Raw genomic sequence first — 22,096 nt, 5'->3', positions numbered from 1 at the left:
TCATTTTAACGGCTATGAAACTCCAAAGCTGCACCAATTCTTGTTTGCCAATCAACATCGTTAGAACCCATCGAGCGCAAATTTTTCTAAATCTAAAGCTCAATTATTGAGTACCGATAGAGTACATACAGAATTCATTTGAAAAAACTTTTCTCCATCATCATTATAACGGCCAGGAAACTCCAAAGCTGCACCAATTCTTGTTTGCCAATCAACATCGTTGGAACCCATCGAGCGCAAATTCTTCTAAATCTAAAGCTCAATTATTGAGTACCGATAGAGTACATACAGAATTCATTTGAAAAAACTCTTGTCCATCATCATTTTAACGGCTATGAAACTCCAAAGCTGCACCAATTCTTGTTTGCCAATCAACATCGTTAGAACCCATCGAGCGCAAATTTTTCTAAATCTAAAGCTCAATCATTGAGTACCGATAGAGTACATACAGAATTCATTTAAAAAAACTCTTCTCCATCATCATTATAACGGCCAGGAAACTTCAAAGCTGCACCAATTCTTGTTTGCCAATCAACATCGTTAGAACCCATCGAGCGCAAATTTTTCTAAATCTAAAGCTCAATCATTGAGTACCGATAGAGTACATACAGAATTCATTTGAAAAAACTCTTCTCCATCATCATTATAACGGCTAGGAAAGTCCAAAGCTGCACCAATTCTTGTTTGCCAATCAACATCGTTAGAACCCATCGAGCGCAAATTTTTCTAAATCTAAAGCTCAATCATTGAGTACCGATAGAGTACATACAGAATTCATTTGAAAAAACTCTTCTCCATCATCATTATAACGGCTAGGAAAGTCCAAAGCTGCACCAATTCTTGTTTGCCAATCAACATCGTTAGAACCCATCGAGCGCAAATTTTTCTAAATCTAAAGCTCAATCATTGAGTACCGATAGAGTACATACAGAATTCATTTGAAAAAACTCTTCTCCATCATCATTATAACGGCTAGGAAAGTCCAAAGCTGCACCAATTCTTGTTTGCCAATCAACATCGTTAGAACCCATCGAGCGCAAATTTTTCTAAATCTAAAGCTCAATCATTTAGTACCGATATAGTACATACAGAATTCATTTAAAAAACCTGCACTAATTTTTTTTTGTCAATAAACATTGTTATAACCAATCGAGCGTAAATTTTTCTAAATCTCAACTATTTTCAAGCGGTCATTGACGTTGACTGAAAGCTTTCAAATCCTACAAATGTCCTTCCCAAAGTATTTTCTGCATTGGCTTCCAGCTTCGTCAGAAAGATTCGTCGGTAACATTTACTTGCTTTGAGACAACCACGCTCTATGCTATTCAATTAGTTCGTTTTTAAATTTGTTTTGTTTATCATTATTTATGTTTATCCTCACAATCGCACAACTTTGAATTATTTTTCACAAATATATTATTTTCATTTCAACACTCATTTGTTATAATTGATAAACATTGTATATTTTTTTATTAATCAATCCAAATATGTAAATTCGGGTTTGCATATGAAATTGTATTGTAAATTACAGTCCAGTTTACCTGTGCCGTAATATAAACAAATATTTATCGTAACTAATGATTATTCAATGTCCAGTTACGGTTTATGTAAATAATTAACAAAACTAATTGATTCATTAATAGGGAATTGTTGTTGATACAAAAGGTATAATTGTGTAGATATAGGCATGAACTTTAGTATCATTAATATTAATAAGAAACAATAAATTTCATATCACATATCAATAAATGTTTTTAAAAAAAATATTCAATAGGTATAATCACACATTCGTATATTTTATGACATTATATAACTAATAGATGGCACTATTTGTTAGGTTAAAATTGCCTTTTCAAAAGCAGCGCGATAATCAGTTTTTCCATTATCAAAAAAATCTTGCTTGAAGGTTTGTCATACTTTTTTTTTGATAATCCTCATATTTTTATGTTTATTTGATTCATCAAGGCTATTTACATCCAAGTTTTTAACTCTCCAAATTATTACGTGCATCTTGTGATAAATTAAGGCCAATCGAAGCTCTGTACATCGATTGCTTACCAAAATAGACAATTATGATATAAGACTTTCTTTTTACGAGGTCTGGCTATTAAATAACGAGACAGTTAGGCTGAGTACAGCGTTAGGTATCCAGATATCTTGTCTATGAACGTTCCAAAACACGTTTCCGTCACTATTATAGTATTTGTTAAGTAACGGTTTCGAACGAACGTGTTTTTTTTTCGTGGAGCAACGTATCAATCTCAAATTTCTCCGACTGAGTGCTATAAATTGTTACCAGAGGCTTATGGGGACAATTCTCTATTTCGTGCACGCGTTTTTGAGTTGTGTAAGCGCTTTAGTGAGGGCCGAGAGAACATTGAAGATGACCAGTGCCCAGGTCGCCTTGTGACTGTTTAAACTCCGGAAACAGTCACCAAAATCAACCAAATTGTGCGTTCAGATCGTCGAATGAGCATCCGGATGATTGCCGAGGCTGTAAAAGCCGATGAAGAAACGGTAAGAAAAATTTTACACGAGGAATTACACATGACAAAAGTTGGTGCTCAGATTTCATTGAAAGGTTAGGAAGTTTAGAAAAATATCTGCTTGGAAAGGGATCCAATTTGAGTCGATGGAAGCGGTAAAGCAAAAAACGACAGAGCTCCTAAAGGCACCCACCGCATTTATCATTAACTTTTTGAATCTTTCGTTTGATGTCGTCAAAAGTTTTTGCCCACCTTTTAATGTGTCTGCAAAATTTTCGACAAATAATCGTCGTCTATTTCATTTTTCAGAATAGGAAACTCTATCCAATGCGTCCCTCAATAACTCAATTGGATTGAGGTCTAGCAATTGTAACGTCTAAATCATTACTTCCAGTGTATTCTTCCTTCCCAACTCTTCCTAATACACTTTACATAGCTTCGTGAAATGCTTCACGGGATCGTCGTACTGGAAGATATATATTCTTCCGGTCAGGCGCTGGTCAGACAGAACGTACTAGATTTTCCTTCAAAATGTATCCAATTTTCACCAGGTCTTTAGGCGCATTACCTCCAAAACATATCCAATTACATATGGATCTAACATCTGTTTTTCTTTTGACCTGCGCACAAACAATCTTCTATAGAACCTCAACCTTCACTATTGCCCTACCAAAAAGCCAGATCCCTAGATTCATTGATCTGAGCTGCTTTTTCTGGGCCTGTGAGTCGTCGATCACGTTTACCTTTAGCTGAAGTCCACCTGAACGTTTTCGATCTCTAAGGAATGCTTATTTTTCCATTTTGTAGTCCACGGTACGTTGAGGTATTCTTAATTCGGCGGCAATGGAATGATTACTTTCGTTAAAGTGTGATTTCGTTTCCATGTCCAGCTGTCTAGCACCTATTCAATGCTTCTTAATGGAATGCTTCTCCAAATATTCACAACTCAGAAGCAATACTATATAAAATTGATTCCTATCGAGCCTGAAGAAACCACTAAACTTTTCTTTATCAAAATCTAAAAGGGTTTTTATTAGTATTTTATAAAATCCTTCTCAGCTCCTGGATTTAAAAGATACATTCATCAATAACCCCAATAAAACAAAGCATATCCTGTCAAAATTCAGATGTAGACGTTTCAACCAAAGGAAATAATCGTTACGGTTGGTAGTCCTGCCCCACGTCGCGGTGTTATCCATTTTAAAACTTACCAGTGTCAATTTGCGAGAATGAAAACAATTCGTATCACAAAAAGATGCCTCGGTCCAAAAATATGGATCACAGCACGTTTTTACGTCTCACAGGACTAACTGGGATTAAACTACAATCATAAACATCATATGATAAACAAATTAGTCGGTACTAGTAAGTTTGTTGAAGGGTGATATTTTGAAATTCGATAAATCGATTTTGGGCTGGTCAAAACTTCTGACCGGTAGTGTACATCAAATATCGATACATCCTATGTTGAATCCCGAATTGTGAGTCGAAAATATGTTTGGTTCAATAAAAATTCGACATTGAAAATTCCATTTGAACTATACGTTTATCATCAACGCAATTACACAAAGAGAAAATGTTAAATGAAACATTACAAATTCTGTTTGTTCGATTCATATAACATCGCTTTGCTGAACATTAACCATTAATGAGAAACAGGCAGAAAATTTCGTTGCATGCATTCAATTTAGATTCACTAATCAGCGAATTATTTTTATTTGTTATAAATAATATTGACGATCTAATTGTATTGGTTTGTAAACTCGATAAAACGTTAATCGACAATATAAATTTTATTTAAAAAAGTTGATAAATTTTTTATCGCCCTTGTATATAGTGGTCTATAAATCTACCAACATTGAACAACCAACCCCATATGAATGGTCACCCCAATTCATATCGAGAGACATAATAAACCTGAATGTATCGTGCCCTTAACATACATGTCAGTTCGTTCCAATCGACGTTATTTTTTCATTTTTTGAAATTACTATGCTTCCAATACATATCAACAGATATTTGCAGTGTTTTTACGTTGATTAGTGTACAGTGAGTGCTACGGAAATTTAAAAAGGCGGCAAATATGAAATTTATGACGAATGGGAAGGTAAAAAATTCTTGTAAAGTATAACAAACATAAATAAATGTGGATTATACAGTCGAATGAAATAATTTCCATAATATATACGCCCTATATATTATTTATTTTTTGGATTATTTAAAAAAACTCGACATAATTTATCTACAATGTTTCACAGCTATTTCGGAAATACGAAATATTTATTACAAAAAATAGCGTTTTAAAAAGAAGATGTTCAAAATGCTTTCGCCATTGTCTTTTCAATTTACTAATCTGGTAAATAAATTGTCTTCTATCATTTCTTAACATCTCAGGCGTGTCTGATTTAATTGCGAACGTGAATCGTCTTTATAACTCATCCTAGTTGAGAGACTTAGTTTCCTATACAATACTTTTGACATATACCCACAAAAAGAAATCTAATGGCTTCAGATAAGGAGATCGTGCTGGCCGATACGCGCCTCCTTATGCACCGATTTGAAAAAATTTAATTCAAGTACTGCCTGATATTCGTTTGGTAATAAGTCGGTGATCCATCTTGATTCAACCGTATATTCCTAGAAGTTTGTGGTTTTGCTGGATCGGGGTATAAGTCAAAGTGAACACGGGATTGTTTTTGAATTTTATCTCCATTCAAGCTGCCATCAATAACATACGGTATGATTTATTGTGGTCTATAACTTAATTAGTGCGGTTTTTTAATGAACGTTTATTTAAGAAAAACATGTACAATAGTATTATTCATCTGAAGCTACGACCTATTCCCATCTTTCTGGCAAAAGAACCGCGCTTGGCAGCCAAGAATGAATCAAACCAATTTTTGATATCTTGCTCTACATCGACCGGAACAAATGGTAGTCAGAAGGGACAAAATCTGAGCTATAAGGTGGGCGAGGTAAAACTTCCTATCCACTGTTTTCCAAATAGTTCTTAACCGGAATAACAACGTGGGGACGAGCGTTGTCATGATGGAAAATTATTGCCTCGTGTTTGATCGCATATTCCTGGAGTTTTTTGTCTTCGGTAGCGTTCTCCATTGATAGTTCCACCTGGATTTAGCAACTCAATACAGCACAACCTTCTGATCCCACCAAATAGAGAGCATTACCTTCGCGCCATGGATATTCGGCTTTGCCGTTGAATTGGCTGTTTGGCCGGATTTCACATAAAATTATTTGTGCTTGGAGTTGTCGTAATGGATCCATTGTTCAACACAAGTAACAATCCGATGCAAATTGACTTCCTTCTGTGGCGTTCCAGCAACATTTCGGACATGCAAAACCGCCTTTCGACGTCTCTCGGCTTGAGTTCATGTGGAACCCAAATTTCCTTCCTCTTGAATATATCCAGCTGCATTTAAACGTTTTGAATTAGCTGCTTGAGTGACACCCAAAGATTCTGCGAGCTCTTTTTGTATTTGGCAACAATCTTCATGGAGTAATGATTCCAGTTCTTCATCTTCAAACTTTTTTGGCTATCCAGGACGTTCATCGTCTTCCAAGCCAAAATCACCATCATTAAATCGTGCAAAAGACTTTTGGCACGTTCGCTCAACAAGAGCATGTTCACCATAAACTTCCACCAAAATACGATAATTTTCGGCAGCATTTTTTTCATATTAAAGTAATGAAGAAGAACTCCCCGCAAAAACACTTTTTCAGGAACAAAGTTGGACACATTTGAGTGAAAAAAAAATTATTGTTGTTAACGCTTCAAATGAATGACATATACTGAAAAGACGTTCATTAACAGTAGCTTTCCAACGCAGGTTCGGAATATTTGAACGATGTAATATAAGTTGCGCCATCTCTTATAAAACCGCACGAATTAAGTTTTAGACCCAAAATTCCTATCCAAATATTAATTTTTTCTTCTTTATGTTCGTTTATCTTTAGACCAATACGGGCAATTTTGACGATGAATATGACAGGAAACAAGCTTACATGAGAAATAGAGAGAGAGATAGAGAAAAATGCTTTATTATCAAAAAATTGTAAAATCTAAAAAACATACATAAAAATAACTAAATAAAGATACAAATAAAATGAGTAACAAAATTATAGGTGATAATAGTATAGTCCATAGCAACAATTAAACCAGTATGCAGCATGCCCTAAATATCAGAATCATTTACAGATTAGAAGGCACTTTCCAGTAAATATGCCTTCAAATTATTGCGGAATGCGGGAAATCGCATTATCGATTTGATTTCAATCGGCAAGTGATTGTGCATTTTTTTCCGATTGTAAAATATTGAGCCCTCAACTAATTCTGAACGTGGAGTAGGTAGATAAAGGTCGTGGTCTTCGTTCCTAAGTGGATAGCCGTGCAATGAAATTGGAGAAGCGTGCTTACGAATTAGGCAAACGAATTCAAAAATGAATAAGGAAAGAAGAGCTGAAATTTATAATATTTTACAGAAGTCCTGTATTTGCTATTTAGTCCACTCTTTTGTCGGCTAAAGATTCGCACCACACGTACCCCAGAAGAGAAAGGCAACTGATCTCTGATTATTTAGGGGTGATTAGATCCTATGAAGTGCCGTGCGATTAGGGTTGCTCCAACAGAAACTAGTGGCGTCTGCAACAAAATATGGCTTAATACTGAACCTTGGGGCACTCCACATTCTATTTGCTTGCAAGAAGACATCGTTGTATCAATCCTGACTTCTGATTGACAAAGCTCGCGAAACAGTTTTCTATTTTACTTATTGTTCCTTCTGATTCTATGTACAGTTAATGAAATTAGCACTAAATACTGCTATGTAAGCAGACGACAAGTTGCTAAAGCATATCAGTAAAAAGGAAATTTTCCCCATAATATATTTCTAATCAGAAATATATTATGGGGAATAAATAAATTTTTGTTTGAAGCTTAGATGGCGTTTACAATTGAACCACAGGATTTTATATAAAGAAATAAAAACTAGAATGATTTGAAATTATACAATATGTTCATCAGTAACTTTCCTATTTCTCATTTTTCATATTTTTTTTTGTTACATTAGAATTAACTTAATCAATAGATATTAAATCCTGAGGCTTTCACGCCTCATAGAGAAATGATGGTGTACGTAGCTAGATTGAATCAATATCTCATAAATTTCATAGTATGTACGCATCTACAATATTATATTTCAATTATAATGTCACTCTAAGGATGTTTGTTGATGAAATATTGATCTATAAATCTTGGAGGATAGTCTGGATTATTTCTAAAAGCTCGAAAAGATAGTTATTTACATGGAATCCTTCCTGTAAAAGACTGTAGTCTTCTATGGAAGTTCTCAAGACAAAAACCAGTTTAGTGAGGTAGTTTTTTTTTCAATGAGCAAATAATGATGGTTATTACTCATGAGATTGATCTCATTCTTCGAGGCGAGCGTTTGAAGTTGTTAAATACATTATCTGACACATTCTAACACTTCCTTTGTGTGTCTGATTATTAGTTTCATCAAGCCAAAAAATTTTCGATTATCTTTGATACGTCAACTGAAAAAACTCGTATCATAAAATTGAGTATATTCTGTTTGATGGTGGTTATAAAATTGTTCTCAATTTGTCGCTATCTCATAATCAAGGAGTGTCACCATTACAAAAGGAATGTCGCAAATGTTGCCGTAACAGTCTGTGGGATGAGGTTCAAAAAAAGTTTAGAAAATTTTGTATTAGACATGAGCAAAATTTTTAAGAGGGAGGGACAGATAAAACAAAAAAATATACACGTTGAACTTTTGATTTTACATCACAATTTGTATATGCTGCGATGGTAGAAATTAGTGAAAGAAATTACGAAAATTGATTATTTTTTCAATTACGCGACAGATTAAATTGTGTCTGAGCTACTAAAAGTTATTGGTTATCTGGTAGAAATTTGGATGAACTGATTCGCAAAAGTGAAGCTGAATTGTCTTCATTCAATTAATTTCTAATCCTGTTTCTGTTCAATTGTACGAGGATGGTTTAAGAAGTACCTGGCTTGAAGAATAATTTCACTGTATTAGAAAGTACACGATCTATACAACACGTTTCAAGTTCAAAGACACGTTGTTTAGTATTTGTTTGTCAGCCATCAATAGTGAATGATTTCGATGTTTCCATCGAGTTTTTTACATAAATAAATCTGAATTTCTTCATTGTTTTATTACCATTGATGAAACTTGAGTACACCACTTCATAACCAAAACAAAAGAACAATCAAAACAATGGACTGAAAAGGAAGAACCGGCTCCGAAGAAGGCAAAGATCGTTCCATTTGCAGTGTCGGTTTTTTTCAGATCCGCGTCGGATAATTCGCATTGACAGTCTTGAAAAAGGAAAAACTATCAACGGCAAGTTTTATGCGAACAAAAACGGCTGGATCTGGCTAAGAAAAAAGTGTTTTTCATCAAGACACTCCACCAGATCACCAATCCGTTATTGCAATAACCAAAATTAATGAATCAAAGTTTGAATTGCTATCTCATGCTTCCTATTCGCCAGATTTAATCCCCTCGGATTATTTTCTGTTCCTAGACGTAAAGAAGTGTCTGGGTTGTCAAATATTTTCCAACAACCAAGAGGCAGTAAATGGCTATTTTGAGAAGCTTGGCGATTCTTATTATAAAGAGATTATCGACCTTGTTGAACATCGTTGGGAAAAGTGTATCACTCGTAGAAAAAACCTGTTCACAGGTGTGGGAAGACGCAAACATCGTAATTATTTTCTATGTGTGATATTTCAGGTTTGAGGTTTGGGAAACTAGATTTTATAGTATTCAATTTTAGGAACGTTGAGAAATAATTGCTTCAATTCAGAGTTAAATTGCAACTCAATCAGCTCGACTAGTATTTCTGGTTTGGCTGATTCTAAATTCACATTGAACGGCATGCTGAAAATGTCCAGGTCTTGTTCGATAACTTTGAATCTTAGTTCAAATTCTTCATGAAGACATTTCACATTTTTCTCATAGTTCTTTCTACTTACTACTAGTGGTGAACGGCTATCATGTCTGTTTTTATAAGATTTATTCAAATCCTCGTCGCGGAACGAACTAGACTGGCCCGCGGATCGAACTAGACTGGCCCGTGGGCCGTATTGTATTTATAACTGTATTAGACAGTTCAAGACTATAGTTTTTGACTTATATATACATAGTTTGATACAATGGTAGTTTCAACAACATATTTATTAAAAACTGTATAAAAAAATTCGTTGTCGTGAAGCTCTTGGACTATTTCCTTTTTGTATTTGTCATAAAAAACTTGCAGTATCCATCAAACGGGATGTTGAGCGTTTTTATTGATATTTTTGATGAACACTAAACGTTTAATAGCTAATCTTTACCTAAGAGAGAGTGTATATTAGAGAGGCATATACTATCAAATCTATTGAATGTTAAATTATTTATTGTGAATATTCCGGAAAGCATAAAAGTATTATATTCTTTGTAATGATGCTATAAACACATTATAGGTTAAATTAAACTCGAATCTGTACGTTTTTTTCAAGTGTTTTCCATGTATTGGAACCTTAAAATCATAAAATTTCTCCAATTTTTTGCAGGTCCAGAAAATATATAGAAACGACATCAAATAATGTTTTGGTAGCAGTTAAACTCATTTTAGTACGTGAAATTTTAATGCATTTGAATAAAAACCGAAAAACTACATTTTTCAAATTGCAATAACTAAAATTAATGGATTAAAGTTTGAATTGCTACCTCATGCACTCTATTCTTCAGATTTAACTCCCTCGAATTATTTTTTGTTCCTCGGTGGTCAAAGATTTACCAACAATAAAGAAGTGATAGTTAATGGCTATTTTGAGGAGAAATCTGATTATTCTTATTATATACAGTTACAAAAAAGTACGAATAATTGAATTAAGACAAATTTTTTGTCCCCTTAACTTCTAACAATAAAAAAATCAACTACGTCACTCTTTTTTTTATTATATTTAAATCTTGACACCGAATTCATCATCCCGACTCTCCACGTTACCAACAATGAAAACAAGCTTGTTTTCCAAAGCTTTCTTTCCACTAACCGCCACTCATTGTAGGGTCGACCAGTATGAGTTCATTCTTCTTACACGTCGGTTCGTTTTCTACACTGAAAAAACGAAGTATCTAATATTTTTTAACTCATATTCCTTAACTCCAACATAAGAGGAGATATAACATGAAAATTTTCCCTATTTTTTTGTATTTAATACCTATAATTACTTAAAATTGAAATACAAGTCATATATACATAAAAAGAAGTTCTATTTCTATATTATTTTTCTCAGTGTATTTACTACGAAACCACTTCTACCACTCTTCTATTGCTTGTTGTTGAAGAGAACGAGCGAAAGCGTATCCAGATTTTTTCCCTTTTCCTTGGTCCCTTGATAAATCCCTCGGAGAAGGGTCCACCACCGCCTCCTCGTCGACTCAAGTGGCGGACCTCGAGTAGCGCCCTAAATTACGGCCCTTTTCGACCTCCTTACTGCCTCTTTGACGGCCGCAATTAACAAAAGAACGAATTAATGTCGTGCGAAGGATACGCATCGGTGAATTCCGTCCCCGAATGCCATCAGGTATTGTTGGTAACTAAAGATATCGATGGATTGATCAATATCTCTTTCTTTAGGACTAAATTCTGTTGTCTGTTTCTTATTCTCCTAACCGAAATTATTGGATATGTAACTGCTTTATATGATCACGAAACAGCTGTTGTTGAACGTTTCTCATTGGATTTTCTTGTATTACCATTCCATATCAGTGAGTACTATAAATGTTTATAGTGATATTTGTCGAAAAAAATACTCCAATTTGAACCCTGTATATTTCTTACAAGATCAGTTTATGGAAACGAGATTTTCTGCTAAAGTTTTGAGATGTGGCAACACACAATATGTCAAATATGACATTGTCATTATAAAGTTTGACATTTCTAATGGTGAACGTACTTATCTTCGCACACGAAACACTTCGAACCGAATGGTTCCATTAGAGCAACATAGAACAGTAAATTCTGATGGGTGCATCGGGATTTGTGTGACAGAAGTGAGTTTTCACACATCAGTTCAAACAAAAACGTTTTCGAACAGTCAAAACATCGAAGTTATGTGTCATCAGCCATTCTCATTTCCGCAGATTAAAAAGAACGTTTTTCTACACCTGAAGAAGCGTTTTGAAAGTGAATAGTGATTCGATCAATTCCAACGTCGTTTTGAATACGAAAAACTCCATTTTCGGATGTAATTGAGATCAAGAACAGCACAATATAGTTTTCCTATGCTAGTATCTTTTCTAACTTTGCTCTGAACGTTAAGAAAAATTCAATCCTCATTAAATTCAAATGATGCGAATGATAAAATGAAAGACCACCTGAGCCTCGAAATTACGCCTCAACCCAATTATTAAACAAAACTAAATCCGCGTCTAAGAAGCAATTATCCGCAAATCTCTGGTTTGGAATCGACGTCCACCAGCAGGATCATTCCGACCAGAAACAGACGTTATTCACTCTTCTCTTTATTTCTGTCCTAATTTCAGATCAGGACTTTTTCCTAATGACCTAAAATCATCATAACGCAGCGCAACTATCAGTTTTAAAGTATATTTCCGGATATGAAATTTTTAGATATTTAAAAACTTGTATAAACTAATTTCTATTTTTATAACATAGAAATAACATTCGAAGAATTGTATAACAAACTCGAATGTGATAATCCGGTCCGTATAACATCCGGTTTCGCCTCGTCTCCACCGATTTAAGGGTAAATTAGCGGGGGTGCCACTAATGATCGCCGGAACACACGCAGAACAACTGCCACAAACACGTTTGTCTTTTGTTCACCTAAAAGTGATTCCCATTTATTATGGCGGCATTAGGGAATTTCACCAGGACACGAAAAGCGTCGGATAACTAAAATAGACAAAATATCATTCTGCCGATGACGTTCTTTGATGATACATAATGGAGAATATACGTGTTTTATAATTGGATGTCATCTTGTTCAAAACTATTCATACTTTAATTTCTTATTTGTCAAACCTTTTGATGTATTAATGCTTCTAAATATTCTTGATTTTAGGTCTCTTCTGTTTTAAAATTAGTTTAAGATTTAGATTAATTAAATTAAATAATAAAAGTTGCTTCACTTAAATGGCTGTCACTTTTTTCTGACAGATCGAAATGTCATGAAATTTGACATATAGTTTTTTGAAAGCTGGTACTTCATAAACGTCATGTGGATTTGACAATCGCAGCGCCATCTGGTGTCTGTCACCCGACTTATTGAGTGATGTAATAATTCCACCAAAATAAATTTTTTATATTTAAACAAATTCCGAACGTTGTTGAAGATATGTTGTTTGTCAAATGATTAAACTATATATTATATGAAATAAAAGATGAAATGATTCTTATTTCATTTGTTGAGTATTATATAAATATTTTCCAAACATTTAATGTCTCAATTCATCAACAAGGTCATTGCGTTTGTAGATATTGATACATTTTTGCAGGTAGGCACTGATTTTTCAAGCTCTGGTAGACTAGCTCCTGGTTTTTCGAGTCAAAATATATTCATTAAGTCCGCCAATAAAGTTTTTTTACCTCACTTGTAATAAATCTCCATAAAAGTTGAAATGGTAAAATTGTTTAGCATTCATCAACAATTTAATTCAATTTTGATTAAAAATAAACATGACTGTTTCTGAAATTCATCAAATTTATGGAAAATATAGTTATTTCTTCGCCGGATATAAACTTTTCTCCTTTTTATCATTAATTCTAGTCCTTAATCAAGTCTTCTTCTTTAGGTATACCCATCTTCCTGATTATAAAACGTATGTATAGCTAATGCTTCTAAATGTTCTTGATTTTAGATCTCTTTTATTATAAAATTAGTTTTTATTTATGATTTTTGAAAGATTGATAAAAAATTGACATTTCGACTTAACTTCAGTCTTAATTAAAATATGAGTCATGAAACATTTTAGCTAAGGTCGTAAAAATATTAGAAAACAGTGTGTTCACAATTATGCATGAATATTTGACCATGAAAAAGCTTTTTCCAAAATAGGTGTCGCGTTTACTCACAGTCTATCAAAAACAACAACGAGTTGATGATTCCTAGAGGTGTTTGGCCATGGTTACAGGTAATAAATCAGATTTTTTGCATCTACATGTCACAATGGATTCATTCCGGAACCAAAACGATCATCATCTGAGTGGACTGCAGCCGGTTAACCACGTTCAAAGTGTTCTACTTTGATGCGAAAGACAAATCCGTCTACAACCACGCCATCGAAAGTTAGAGAAGCATTGAAATGATTGCAATGCTCTTTGAGGAGATTATATTGATGAATAAAATCGATTTTTGGTAAAAAATGTGCTTTTATTAGATAGTCAGACGACTTATTGAGTGATCTTAGCAAATCCCTGTAGAAACAAATATGTGAGGCTAAATTATGAACCTAACACGCATTAAAGGGAAAAAATCTAGCAAGACAGGGAATGTTGAAAGAGAAAAAGGACGAATTAAAACAGGAGTACGTACAGGAAAGGATGAAATAAAAAAATGTGCATAGAATGAAACGAAAGTATCTGGATGACACACTACAAAAAATTGAAGAAGACTTTTCCGTCCAGAGGCAAAAATAAGTAAGATACCAAACACGACCGTGCAGAAATAGACATTAAGTAAAAGGAGCTACTCTTGGTAGAGGAAACGGCAGGAAGTAAGGAATGGAAAAAGTTCCGGTAGGAATTGGATTCCATTGAGAGGTTATGAAGTGAACCCTTCAGGGAGCTTATATATAATTTTATCAAAAACATTTTGGAACAAGACCAAATTCCAAATCAATGGATTAAGGCAATTATTTACTTTCATAAGAATGGGATGTGACAGAATCTATGAATTGAAGAGGTTTGACAGTGCTGGATACTAAATCATCAGAAATAGATTAGGCAAATACTTGGTTGAATAATAGGGCGAGTTCAAGGGGTGTTTTTTAAAAGAAGAAGTCAACTATTGGTAGGAGCAATCCAGAACAATAGCCATCACCAAAGATCAAACTTGAAGCTCCTTTTTGTGTATTTAATAAGTAGAAAACATCTGTTTTAAGTATTAGCAGTCTATCGGAAACTTTTGAAACTAAAAGAGCTTTAAAGCAAGGAGACATATGAATCGAGAGATAGTTAGGTGAAAAGATCCTTATTAAGTCAAAAAGGATCGAAAAGGAAAACGGAACGACCACGGAAAAAATTGTGTAGAAGCATGTAGAGAAGATTAAGAAAAAATAAATCAAGGAAAGCAGTAGAGCAACTTCAAGCCTTAGGCCTAAAACGCTTATTCAGCTGGGTTTTTGTTATGATTTCCGGTTTTTGTACATAAACCATTCGATATATTTCAAAACTATAATCATAATTTGATTGGATCACCTTCATAAATGTGACTGAGAAATCATTTATAAGTTAGAGATGTTGTTTGGACTAGATTATTGTTTGGTACAAATCTTGTTGATGAATCTGGTTTCAATCTTGAAGTAGGTATCACAATCTTTATGTTCAGGAAGTTATAGACAGACATTAAAAAGTGATTACAGAACAGAACCAGTGAAAAATCATTTAGCACCTATGTATATAAGATTTTTATCGATCGGGTGTTACAGAATGAATTTGATGGGTTTGAAAAACTTGCACGAGGCTGTAGACTGGGATTGAATTCTTTATTTTATTAAGTGTTTCTTTCAGAAGTGATTTAGACTATTTCCATTCCTTGTGAGTCCTCTGCCTAAGTGTCTGGAGTGGCTCTATCGCTCTTTAACAAGCTAGCTCATTCAGCGCCTTTTAGTATTTCAAAATGTGGTGTAATCTTAGTTTCTGTAAAAGAATGAAGAATTGATATCGTTTCAAAACAAAGTAATGTTTTCCAAACTGTAAGCAATCTAGGTCTTTGGCGCATTAAACTCAATCATAATCAATTCAGAATGTTTTCAAGATCGGTATTGATGGCAGTAATTTTTTAGGTTATGGTGAACATAAACTCGTTTTTCTTGAAGTACTTGCTTGTATGTAATATAAATAGCGTCATCTATGAATTAACTGTCGTTACTAAAAGATATTTTAACATCACGTTAAGACATCAAGAATGATCAAATTACGGCAACTGTGCTTCGCTTCCGTTTCGTATCACGTCACCTTTTCGTTGAGCTAATCTCTTTCTGATTGCCTAACTTTGACATATATATTAGGCCCTAGTGTCGACGTGTTCCAGGTAATACCCGATTCACGGAAATCTGAGTTCCCTCTTTCCAACTATAACTCTGGGGAGTTTGTTTATTTGTACACTGTAAACTTTCATTTATACATAATGTGTTGTAACTAATTCTAATGTCAAACTTCGATTTTACTGAAGAAAAATCACTAAATTTGTAAATATTAATATGAATAAAAATTAACGACATTCTAGTAACAAAACTTGAAAGCCGATCAGCCGAAAAATGAATTACTTCATACTCCGTCGACCATGTACATGCTTCTCAATTAAAGAATAACCAGAAATCACACGTAGCTAAATCAAGCGAATAGGATATATATTACATGAAAATAATTAAACTGTCTGCTTTGCAGTGTATGCGACATAAGCCCGCGATTCAAAAACTGTGGATAAAAATTTTGAAGTAAACCATATGATGGAATGCAATATTGCCAGCATTAATTTCTCTACTTTTCTTGCATTTCAAAAGATACAGATTGCATGTATTTTCGTTTAGATTTTCTACAGTGTAAACTAAGAGTCGGCATCAATTTCATGTTGTTTCAGTTCACGTTCTTTGCGTTTTATGGCTGAATTGATGTTCTGTAACTACACCAAACTACAGTTTCACGAACGTACGAGTTGTGCGTGTAAAAATTTGAGGTTAGAAAATGTCGGATAACAAACTACGTTTAAGGTTAGTATTTAAGGGTATGGGGACAAAAAATTCGTACATTTTTAAACAGCTCAGCAAATAAAGTAGGCGTTGACTTAAAATGTTTTTGTCTTTGTTAGAAGTTTAGTTTATGGAGAATCTAAAAAAAAACGAACGACGTAAAATAATTTCCAAGTTGTACAAATGAAATCAGGATCTGAAGAAATCTTCTTTTCCTTCTTCCTTACATAATAGATCTAACAACTGTTATTCAATTAATTTCCTCATGCTGCCTCTGGATTGTCACTCCACCTCTTTCGTTGTCGATCATCTCGACTCCGTGTTCCAATGTTATCTACGTCACATAATCCTCTGATGTGTTTTCTCTTCTTTTTCGGTCTGACATTGTTTTTCCCGAGATCCGCCTGAGAATTTTCATTTCTGTGGTCTCCAAGAGTTTCTGGTCTTGTTTTTGATGTATAGGTCTGTGGATTCATGTCTTTGTTTCTTATCTTTGGTGTTTGCTCCTCCAAATTACGTTCTGAAGACATCCCGCGACCTTAAATCCTCTAGCTAGGTTATGTCCATTTCAAGGTAGAAGAAATAGTTTATGGTTAATCACTTTGTAAGAATGGAAATAGCCTGAAAACGATATCCGTTGTGATTAGACAGATATTTCGATTGAAAGAATGTTAGGAGTAGGTGAAAAAGCAAAAAACAACTAAAAAAGAAGAAAGAAGATTTGTTTAAAGAGTTGGGCTGAAAATTCGATATTCTAAATGAACAGAAGCCGACTGGATGTTGATGCATTTATATAAAATGTGTAGTATTGTAATCTACCGTCTTCCGCAGATGATTTTCTCTTTAGAAACGCCAACGTTCGCAAAGGACAAGACCATGGATAAAGAAGAAGAACCATTGAGTCATTGTTTTTAATTTCTTTCATGGTATAACTAAATATTGGAACTAAATTTACATAATAAACACCTATATTTATTATTTATATTTGTATGCAATCTACTGAATTTCCAAACGCACAAAATAATCTTAAATCTTCTTAAAGTACTGAATTTATTTAACTGTGGTGTACATCTCACTCCAAATTTTGCTTTGTACTTCAAAAGGAATGATCCATTGTTATTAATCTTGCTAAAAACTTATTTTTCTTCTATATACACGACTGCAAATGTGATAATTAGAGTTTATTCGCAAATATTTAATCACCGCGCTTCGCTTCAAATAATAATTGTTGTGATGTATGAATGAACGAGGGATTATCCTGATTACACATATTAAGTGGGTATCAAGGTATTTTTATTTGTTCATCTAGATCAGTTGTTTATTAATGATTTGATAACAAACGTAAACAAAAACTTTGCTGCTATAATTCGAATGAAAGTTTTTCTTTTGAAAGTCGACTTTTCATTGACGCAAAAAATTCTAAATTAGTAAAGTTTCGCGTTTTAATTATAAGTTGACATCGGATAGAAGAATATTGTTTTAAAAAGTTAATAATTTAGACATCGACGGCGTTCTCCATTACGACGCCTGACGTCTTTTCTACCATCTAATGAATTGAGTTAAGAATAAAAATTAATTATTTCACTTAATCTAATTTCGAAACAATTCAGGTTACAATTGGTTTGCATAGATATTAGCACATTTTCCGCATTTTCGGATAGTTTCGCGAAAAAGTTTTCACAAAAACCTTCAAAATTGAATAAACGTCAAATTAATTATAATTAAATTTCTAGAGAAATTCAACGATTTGAAGTTATAAAATACTATAACAGGTTCACAACCGCACGCCATATAACATCGTCGGCTATAACATAATATAGTTGAAACTATAGTGTGACTGGTACACATCTGCACGCCATCTAACGGCGTCGCGTCGGTGAGAATTTAATGTTTAATGGAAACTATAGAAAATGGCAAGCAAAAAAGTTTCTAGTCGCTTAACAAAGTTTCTACAATGTTCTAGGATTATCGCAGTGGCATATATAGAGTTGTTAGTTCAATATTGAAGAGATGCAGTGAGCAATACAATTTTATTGTATAAACCGAAATATATCAGCCACCCTCTTCGACGAATCTACGACCCCCCGTCCAAAACTCCCAGAATCGCTACAATAAAAAATCGCTGCAGGCGGTGTATTTTCCGTATATTTCTCATAGAATTTATGTCAAATCCTGTAAAAAGGTTGACTATTTATAATACAAGGGTTGCTACTAGATTTTTGAATAGTTTGCCGATTGAGGTACCTCCAAAACATATAATTTGAACGCATCAACCGCTTCTTTAGGTGTAGAAAAACGGCATGAACTCTTTTTTGAGCGATTTAATCTGCTGTTGGTTTAATTCACGTCGAAAGTCATAGAAAATCACTGCACGAGTATGTACATGATTTCATTTCATTTTAAGGCGAAAATTAATGTTTCAGGAATCTGTAAACGACGACACGTTCTAAGTACGTTCGCTATTAATCAACGCGAGCACGACGAACTCTAAACGTTCATAAATGTCAAAGATAGTTCAGTTAAGATGACATCGAGGTTAACCAACTCTACTTTTTACTCGCTGATCGTCGATGAACGTCAAAAACATAACCTCACTTTTCTAAGGTAGTTTGTAGTTGCAGATACCCTGAAAAATGACTTCTCTGAGACTGATAGAATTTGTACGTGCTCATAATGTTTATATAACAAACAGTCGGCTGGATACGAAAAACTAAAATTTGACAGAATATAAAGAATAATTTTCCCAATTGAAAATACCATAACAAGAACTAGTGATTCTTATTGACCGTTTCGTTAAGTTTCAACAACCAAAATCGTTGATCAACGTTCAAATTTCTTTATATACATGTACAATTGAGGTTATGTTTATTAGCGAACCAGTTTTATGGTATCGCGTTCGTTCTGTGCAGAAAATTTTAGTAACACTCTGTATTTAATGGTGATGACTTCGCCGAATCGAATTTCACTTACATAATGCATTCGTCAAAGGAATTCGAAATGTACAATGGAATAAGTTGGAAAGCGTGTAAAAGAAAACTCATAATAATCCGCGCCGGTGATCGTATTGTTCGCCTCGCACAAAAGAATAGATTTTCCGGAGTGCGACTCCGTCGTCTTGGTAAGTCGTAGCAGTAAAAGAAGAAGAACATAAATAAAATCTGTCATCTGTTGCGAAACACAACTGAATCCCAACAATGGACACTAAATAGGAAAGTTTTCAACTTTAGCCGCCGAAACACCTGTTGTATGAATGTATAGTCGGAAAAATTAGGCAGTTTTCCGGAACGATTTATGATAATCTCCACCAGTGTTTATCTTACAAGGGAGTAATTAAGTTTATTACACAAACCAGATGGATACTATAAGAATAAAATGGAAAATATTGAAAGTTTAAAAATTTTAATTGTTTGACTTTTTTATATATATATTCTCTCAATTCAAAATTTCATATACTTCCCATTACAATGTTGTATTAGAAAAAATAAACCTGGAGCTATATTTCATTGATTTTGAAGAGGCTTACGACTCAATCCACAAACAAAAACTAATGAAGCATTTGAGAAAATCAGTATCCCGAAAAAAACTCGTAAAAATGACCAATTGAAACATCAGATTTTTGATGAACACCGTACATTTTTAGACGAAGATAAAAATTATATCAAGATATATTACAGTTCTTCCAATATCAATCAAGATAGTTATTATACCAAATTAAGAAATGAAATATAAAATTCGGTATACATCTAACAAACCGTCAGTCCACGTGGACTCATCATCTTTACTGTTTACGAAAGAAAACATCGAATCGTAAACATAAATGCATTTCTATTGACCGAAGCTGTCGGAAGGCGTATGTACACATTTTTACGATATATTCCTGCCAGAAAATCTGCGATAAGCCAAAATACTAAACGGATAACAAAGTGGAAAGAAATATAACAAAAAAAGAGTGGAATAAACTGGAAACATAAGAAAAGAAAAATCCTCATGTAAATATATTATGGTGTCAGGATGTCGATAAATCGAGCATAAATATCGAGAGGGTTATAAAACCCTTGAAAATCGTGGTGGTGGATAAAAGAGTGAATTCAGTACCTCCTGTTGAAACACCAGGAAATACTTGATCCGAAAAACTGTATAAAGTAAACGAAGAGGTCGTTCTTTTATATGTAAATACGATATATCTCACTGCAACGAATGAACTGTTAGATTTCTCATTAGTTAGCAGTTGTGTGAAATACTATAATAGGTGAATAAACTCGGAAACACATTTTACATTCCAGTGATTGTCAAAATGTTTTAGTTTCACGATTTGTATTCCGTAGAAAAGTTTTTCTAAGACAAAAGATCATATATTTTCAATCTGTTTAAACATGAATCAAAAGTGAAGATCACTATCAAAATAATATAACGTGAAAGAAGTTTTTTCTTTTATAATAACCTCTATGTGGTTTAAAACTTCTATAAACTATAAACTGATGCATTTAAGATCTCAAATCGTATTGATAGGCGTGATTTTGTACCAATTCGTGATCGTCGTTGTCTTGAAGATTAGACAACTCGTAATGGAAGATTATGTTCGCAGCTCGATAAAAAGCAAAAGATCGACAGATTATAATGTTCATTGTAAACGCCTGTAAAGTATGTTGAACAACTGAAAAAAGTACTTAATACAGTATTTAAAAGTGTTTATCCATCTAAATTGTTGCTGAGTGTTTTAAACAAGATTCAAATGTAAGTTGTTAGTTATATCATTATACTATAAAAAAATCCTACTCGAACAGATTCTAAGAGATCTGTATTATTTATGAAAACGTGAATTTAGGTTAGGTATCCTAACCTAACGGATTTAGAAATTCTAGGTTTTAATTTTTGGATTCTTGTACTTTACAAAGTGGATTAGGTTCTAAATTCCAGATGAATCTGTTACGAGTTGTATTATGTACTAGAACTACCTTTTCGTTTACCTGAACTAACTTCGCCACGAGTTGGCGCATCCTTATCTCAAACGGATTAAAAATAGTCACGAGTTGTACGCTGCCATTGCTGTCAACATTTCTAATAAACATCCTGACATCAACTTTGTATATACAATAAAAATATATGATATTCTAAGTTTTGGTCGAAATTCCTTAAATGTCCGGAGTTTGTTGAAAAAATATTTTCAGAAACAACCCTCTCGAACTCCAAATCAAGATTCCACTATATGTAATACCAAAGAACAATTTGAGCGTCAATTTTTTGTTAGTACAGTCAATCAATATTGTTTTTCGATAATTTTCGAGATGCGTTCAAAAAAGGGTAAGGTTATGTTGATTTTCTACTCATTTGGTATTTTTTGTTTGTCTATGGTGCTCTTAAATAGGATCGATATTTAATTTTGTAATTTTTTTCCTCCGTACTTAAGCATTTCGTTTGTGATCTCATCTGGTCCATTTTGAAGACATTCTAAATTATTTTCCATCTTTTTATTTGTTGTTTTCTTTTCTTGTTCTTCCTTATGTAGATTTTTAGAGTATGTTTCCCACTACTCTGGTGTAATTATTTTATCAACTTCTAACGATTCCCCATATTCTTCTTCTTTTTCTTTCTCCATGCCTTCACAACTGGTACTTATTC

The 22,096-nt window shown here is 33.6% G+C and overlaps 1 protein-coding gene across 2 annotated transcripts in view; it reads left to right on the top strand.

Annotated features, from left to right (window-relative positions):
* LOC130443402 (polypyrimidine tract-binding protein 2) overlaps positions 1 to 22,096 on the top strand; it is a 431,147-nt gene that overhangs the window by 169,408 nt on the left and 239,643 nt on the right. The window lies entirely within an intron of this gene.

The sequence above is a fragment of the Diorhabda sublineata genome, chromosome 4 (assembly GCF_026230105.1).
Source record: "Diorhabda sublineata isolate icDioSubl1.1 chromosome 4, icDioSubl1.1, whole genome shotgun sequence".
NCBI classification, from domain to species: Eukaryota; Metazoa; Arthropoda; class Insecta; order Coleoptera; family Chrysomelidae; genus Diorhabda; species Diorhabda sublineata.
This window is presented reverse-complemented; position numbering and strand designations above follow the sequence as displayed.